Source organism: Sinohyriopsis cumingii, chromosome 6, assembly GCF_028554795.1.
Source record: "Sinohyriopsis cumingii isolate HCF-2022 chromosome 6, ASM2855479v2, whole genome shotgun sequence".
Taxonomy (NCBI): Eukaryota; Metazoa; Mollusca; class Bivalvia; order Unionida; family Unionidae; genus Sinohyriopsis; species Sinohyriopsis cumingii.
Window position 1 is genome coordinate 111,036,227 of NC_142966.1, and position 7,910 is coordinate 111,044,136.

Sequence of the window (7,910 nt, forward strand, 5' to 3'; positions counted from 1 at the left end):
TATTAGAAAGTTCAGTTTATCTGAGAATTATTCTGTCAAAAAATTTGTAACAAATAAAATTAATTTTTTCTGGAAATAAAATTATCCAACAGTAATCTGATATTTATTGTACTTGACTTGGTATATTTTTCAGTAATAAGGGTCACTTGAGTTATAGTATGGGTCTGAAAGTCCAATCTATAAGTGGCGTAGTTCTTTGCAGTGGATTTGAAACAAATACACCCACCATTGTGGTCATATGATAAATGTTCAATGCTCATAGCGAACTGTCGTGAAAAGTTCGCTCATATATTCTTCAAAGCTTCGCCAAGATAGTGATATCTCCGTCCGTCAGAGAAAACGTATGTGGTGACAGAAAGCCAGTCAACTGTAGACAGACGAAAGAACGGACATGCAGTGACAGAAACATAGATAGATAGACGGATAAGGAGTCTAAAATATCAGACTGAGATCGACAGGTATTGAAAAAAGAGTAGAAACGAACAAATATACAGACAACCGACAGACGAAAGCGAGATTTGATAGACAGGTGTATAGATATATAGAATGGAAAACAAAGAGACAGATGAATAGGAAATCGAGAAGACAGACAGACAAACTCACTTGACATCTGATAATAGTAGTAGGTATATGCAGACACCTGTGTCATACTCCAGCAGAGATAAACTGTAATCGTTTGCGTGAATAGTTGTATTGTACTGGACGCCCTTTAAATAAATCAAGATTAGAACGAAATACAAACTCAGATCCCTCTTTGAAGGAAGACATATGGAGTAAAATCTATTTTGACGAGACTTCTATTTGAAGTACGGCTTATAAACAATAATAATTCCGAATCGCTATGTAATATGTAACTTTTTTAATGGACACCTGTCATCATGGAACAAAATCATTGATGCGCCCGTGTCCATTTATACTAGTTTTACTGTTCTAACTGAATTCCCCGTCCCCCCCCCCCCCCAAGCCTCTACGCCCGTTGCCTGCAGCAATTTGGAGCATCCTCGGCCTTTTCATTATGGGCTGACAGATAAAATCGAGGATCTTCCAATGGCGGAGAAGAAAAATTATCTCAGTGCTAGTTTCATATTAGCGCTGTTGTGATAAGAGAATTTTATAAGTCAAAGGGTATAAAAAACGGTGAAACAAAATCGAATTCATAGATAAGGTAACAGTTTAATAAGAATCTCTCTTCTAAATGGTCTCTTTGCATCCATTATCCCGTAACGCATAGGTACAATAAACCATGGTTCACATTGGTGCAAGAAAATTAATAGCTAGTGAGCAAAATGATTAATTAAGCTTTTAATTTGGATTGTATAGGTAACATCAATCCTCTCCTAAAAGTTTAAATCTCTTATAAAAATGATATTGATGCATACATACTTTAATATAAAAACCGTTCCGTCGATAAGGTAACAATTCCAAGACGTTACATTGCCCGTGGTAAACACCAGCGTCCAGCCCGACATACTAGTAGTGCTGAAAGTAAGTTCTCCCTTATCGCTGTCCACCCAAATGGCATTCTGAAAATTACTTGGCCAGGTGCACTGTGAAACTGACAGAATGCAAATCTATTAGTTAAAACTATTTCACACATTGGGCATAGTTGCAAGCCACAGGCGGTAATCCGCTATGCTCCTTTATCACTCATGCCCTGTCTGTGCAAAGATTTCCTCTGTTTTCATGAGTGCACATAAACAATAATACATCATCTACAAGACAAGTACCAAGGTAAGTGACAGTGCTTAAAAGAGAACTTTAGAAGTTCATTCTGCATAAAAAATCATGTTGGGACAGCATTGCGAGACCAATCTACACGCGCTCGCGGAGACTGGTTAAGCATGCTTTTTCATATTCATTAGAAATGAAATTAATGCACAGGTGGCTAAGAAGCGTAGCGGATTATCAACCGTGGATTGCGAAGATGTACCTTGTGCAGTAATTTTCAACTGATTAAATAAAAACAGCCACTGATTAAAATTAAGATATCTATCTATCTATCTCTATATTATCTGTCTATCAATCTGTGTGTGTATGAATGTGTGTGTGTGTGTGTGTTTGTGTGCCTGCGTGGGTGTGTGTGAACAGGACCCTTTCGAACTATTCACTGAAAGAAAACGGTAGGTTTGCCGACGCAAAATAAATTCAGCTGAAGTACATTTTGGAGTATGAAATTATGAACCAAAGAGAAAAGTTACTTTGTGTCAATCCTTGAAAATATTAGAACTTAAAGGTACAGTTTCATGTTACCTCAGCGAATTTAGGATATTCATACCGTTGAAGTACGATAATCATATCATAATGAAAGAATGAACATCTTAGCATAACAGTGTAAACACAAATCCTACCTGAGAAGTGTTTGTTCAAACAGGACAAGAAAATCAAAAGAAGAGGCAGTTTAAAATCACAGTTTCCACCAATACTAGCCATGTGTCGTGCCGCTTTTTCATGAGACATTGCTCTTAATAGGGCCTTGACCACTGAACTATTTCGTTTTATTTTTAGCGCTTAACAAAAATGATCTTCGAGTGAAAACAATTTATATTGTCTTCATGCTCTACCATCTGTATCCGTGACAGAGCGTCATACTGTGTATTATTGTAGGTATTATGCCCTACCATTTGTATCCGTAACAGTGCGCCATACTAACTGCGTATTGAGGTACGACGCAGACATACTACATCTACAATAACTGCGAAGAGTCAAGTGAAGAAAAAAATGAATGGAAATGGCACATCCCTGTATGCATGCATGCGTACATACATACACACGCACGCACGCACGCACGCACACACACACACACACACACACACACACACACACACACACACACATACATACATACATGCATACATACATACATACATTTGCGGATTTACTTATATACTTACCGACAGATACCAAAACATTTATTGTTCATTTTCAACAAGGAATAGAAAGAAAAAATACGAGAGAGAGAGAGAGATGTTCTGTCGTCATAATTACAAGCCCTTGGCGTCTCTAAATTATAATATATGTCTACAGTTACATGATTATCAGATTCAATATATTTGATGTCGATTTCAATGCCAAAGGTCGCGAATTACTAAGCACTACCATCAACCGCCAGTCCCCCACCCCGGAAAAAGTTAATATTTTTAATCTGAATATATGCATAAGTCTACGAGCAGACTCTACAGACTTTAAAAATTAAAGCCTTTTCAGCAATACCGTCTATATATATATATATATATATATATATATATATATATATATATATATATATATATATATATATATATATATATATATATATATACACACACACACACATATATACATATTAGATATTAGATATTAGTCTATGTGGGGTATTTGGCAACAAATGCATGGACTTTTATTTCGACTGTATAGAATGCTTACTGTGTGAAGATATTTTTGTAAAAGAATGCAAGCACCTCAGTGATCTTGAAAGGAACTGAACAATGACAATACGTCCTTTATGAGAAAATTGATTTGCGTGCCAAAGACTAAATATATCTCGTCTTTTTAATTACAGTTAAGACATATTTATCATAATGATCACCTTAAATGCCAAGTATAATGTATAGAAAACCTAACTTATATGAGCTCCTTGGCCTGTAAATATGACACTTTTCATGACATCTTGTGATTCATAAAACATTAGAACCAACAGAACACTCGTTTTACACAGTGCTCTACCCACAGCTGAATCGTGAGTTTAATTCCGGTGTGCCGAATGTTAGTGCTATCATTGGTGCAAATGCAATCCTTTATCGTTATCTTGTATTGCTATAATAGAGATCAGCATCGATCCTGAGTTTATAATCCAGCAAAAGGATAGGCTCTTTCGTAGACATATCCAAACTGACCACAAATGGATGACTTTTAAATGAGATTTGGAGTAGCAGGCAAAGTAGATGACAAACAGATTAATTAAAACAAAAAAAAAAACAAAAAAACACACACACACAAACCGACTACAAAATGTGTTCAATAGAAAGGACGTTTCAATTATGATAATAAGTAAACTGAACTTACTGTCTATGATGTTATTTGTTTATCTTAATTAGAATAATAATGTTTTTTTTGGGGGGGGGGTATTTTAATTTTAATGCAAAATTTAAAACAGTGAAAAATTAAATTAAGGATTTGAAAGAGATTTAATTAGTATGGGTATGATAAAGGAGAATACATTTATTGATAGTAAAGTGGCAAGAATAAGACACGTTGACGTCAAACGAGACATGCCATTTCATGCTTACGTAGCAAGCACGTTCGACGGTATACAACGCTTAATAAACCAAACTGCCATTTGAAAGTGTTGAACAAAATCCTTTCATGATAATTTTTTTGCAAACTTTACTTCTAAGAATTTGACTAAATATGACCCGATATATGACAACGGCTACACATTGGTCATGTAATGCTTTGTAAGTATCAGTACATACCTTATAAATTGCTACTCAAAACTCGGAGCGTATTAAAAATTAATTAATTAATTAAGTAAAAAGGTAGAATCATCTGCAGGTATGTGTAATGTTAAAGAAAATCCATCCGATAAACACAGTCATGGTTTGGTGCATGTTCTGAAAATGATTACGTCATCACAGCAAGGGCTCTTAAAAATTTTACGTCATCTCGTTCCCATGCATATTTCGATGAATATGTAAAACAATTCCTATAAAAAAAAATTATTGTCACAAGAAACAATTGATCTTATTGGTAAATGTACTGGAAAATAAGACTTCTACATATTTTTGAGTTTACTTTGAGATGAAATTTAGTTCGAGCAAGATTTCCAAAAAAAGCATGGTTTCATTCTGGTTAAGATGTCTTCCCTCCCACCTCCGCCCAGTATAGATGCATTATCAAACAGTTTTATGCAGCTGTTTCGAATAAGATGTTAGTGGCTTGTGTTTTGACAAATATGTTAATGATGTGAACTTGAAAAAAACAGTTTCAGATACTTTTACATTACTACAGAGATCGTTTTTGTTTTGTACAGATTTATCTGGAAATATCTCGAAAATAAAATAAAACATACATAATCGATAGCTTATCGTTATGGTTTCAAAAGGGTACTAGATGTAATAAATTTAATATCGTTATGGTATTATACAGAATAATTAGAATTTCGTTATGGTTATAACAAGATGTTATATGCAATAAAAAAGAAGACAGTGCTGGTAGAATTTAATATGGTTTTAGACATAATATCGTTATGGTTTCAATGAGTTCAAATGAGTAGTTTAACTTCCATTACTCTAAAGTCAATATTTAAAGATATTAAAACCTGTGTAAACAAAGAAAAACAAAAAAAAAATATAAATCTACTGACGATACCTTCATCTGCTCTTTTGATATACGAGAAGGTTGTATTTTTCACCACTGGACTTTTCTCTATTTTTATAAGATTTAAAAAGCATCTTATCCAAAGAAATGCCCTCTGTGTGTGTGTGTGTGTGTGTGTGTGTGTGTGTGTCCTGGTTTGCCTTGTATAATGACGGCTTCGTTTTATTGATCAAGCTCCAACTGACATGTAAAACGATTTTTGAGAAAACATTTCTACAAATTTATCGCGCTGTACCTAGTTTTCTATTAAATCTGTAATTGTAAATCACATGGGCTTGTTTTAGCTTTCAGTTCATTTCCAGATTTCCATTTAACCAGGGCGTTTGGGCCTCAAACACTCGAAGTGTGACTCAGGCCTCTCTCAACCTCTGAAAAGGCCTGGATGTAGGAGATGAAATTTGGCATAAGCATGGTGTTGATGAAGCTTGGCATAATCAATATGTAGGATATGAAGCTTAGCATAATCATGGTGCATGAGATGAAGCTTGACATAATCAAGGTGTATGAGAAATAAAGCTTGACATAATCAATATGTAGGAGATTAAGTTTGATATAATCAGGATGTATGCGATGAAGGTTGACATATTCCAAGTGCATGAGACGTAGCTTGGCATACTGAAGATGTAGGAGATGAAGCTTCGTATGACCAATGTGTAGGAGATGAAGCTTGTCATATTCAAGGTGTAGGAGATGAAGCTTGCCAGAATTAAGGTGCATGAGAGATGAAGCCTGGCATACTCAATGTGTAGGAGATGAAGCTTATGACCAATGTGCAGGAGATGAAGACTGGCATATTCAAGGTGTAGGAGATGAAGCTTGGCATAATCATTACATATGAGATTAAGTGTGACATAATCAAGATGCATGCGATGAAGCTTGGCATAATCAAGATGTATGAGACGAAGCTTCATATAACCAATGTGTAGGAGATGATGTCTGGCATAATCATGGTGTAGGATATGAAGCTTGGTATAATCAAGGTGTATGAGAAATAAAGCTTGGCATAATCAATATGTAGAAGATTAAGTTTGATATAATCAGGATGTATGAGATGAAGATTGACATAATGAAGCTGTAGGAGATGGAGCTTCGTATAACCAATGTGTAGGAGATGAAGCTTATGACCAATGTGTAGGATATGAAGCTTGGCATATTCAAGGTGTAGGAGATGAAGCTTGCCAGAATTAAGGTGTATGAGAGAAGAAGCCTGGTATACTCAATGTGTAGGAGATGAAGCTTATGACCAATGTGCAGGAGATGAAGACTGGCATATTCAAGGTGTAGGAGATGAAGCTTGGCATAATCATTACATATGAGATTCAGTGTGACATAATCAAGATGCACGAGCTGAAATTTGGCATAATCAAGATGTAGAAGACGAAGCTTCATATAACCAATGTGTAGGAGATGATGTCTGGCATATTCAAGGTGTAGGAGATGAGGTCTGGCATATTCAAGGTGTAGGAGATGAAGCTTGGCATAATCATTACATATGAGATTCAGTGTGACATAATCAAGATGCACGAGCTGAAACTTGGCATAATCAAGATGTAGGAGACGAAGCTTCATATAACCAATGTGTAGGAGATGATGTCTGGCATATTCAATGTGTAGGAGATTAAGCTTGGCATACTCAAGGTCTATGAGAAGAAACATGGCATATTCTAGAAACATTGCTGACTATGAGTGAATCGATTTCAGCTTCCTTTATAATCTGTTTCTGGTCCTGTGGTTTTTCATTTAACGATCTAGAATCGGTTTTGCTCATCTAAAACATTATTTTCAAAGCATGTTACCCTTCTTCTGATAACACAAGATTTGTGTTTTTCATTTTTCTATATTATCCGACCTCTTGGGGGTGGTTTAGTGGTTTTTGTGGATCTGTTATTCATGGTCCCCGTGCAATGATGATCGTCGCAAAAATTAGATCTACCAGCATCTACCTGCATCTACAAGTGGAGATGCGAACATAAATGCAAATTATTACTTATACGTAAGCTCCAGATCAGACGTAATAAATGCGCATGTCTGACGTAAAATACGGCTTCAAAAATGCATGGCTATAACTACGGGTACTATCGCCCACAATTCATCGCATTTTGTTAATGCAACAAAAAAAATCACTTATTAGGTGAAAATATTTACATTACTCAAATCATATATATTATTATATGCTTATTTATATTCTCCATCACCTTTACATTGTCGCAATTTTACACTATTTATCCATACTGAAAAAGAGCTAAATGCACCTAAATGTTTAGTGTATCGAGTGTTGGAAACTACATTTTATTTTTAAAAAAAGAACAAAGAATGATCAGGTAGAAGAAGCCGGCTGTTTTGAAATATTAGATTTGTATAAGGCTGAACTAAGCTAGCAGTTATAGCCCCTTGAAAGTATGGATGATGAAATTTTCAATGTTAATGATTTAACTGGATCCCTAAAGAATCTTTTAATGAGGCATATGACTGTTTTAGTCAGCAATGGCTTTAAGATAACAAAAGTCAAACTTTGTTCAAAATACCATCCCTGATATTTAAACACTTATTTATCT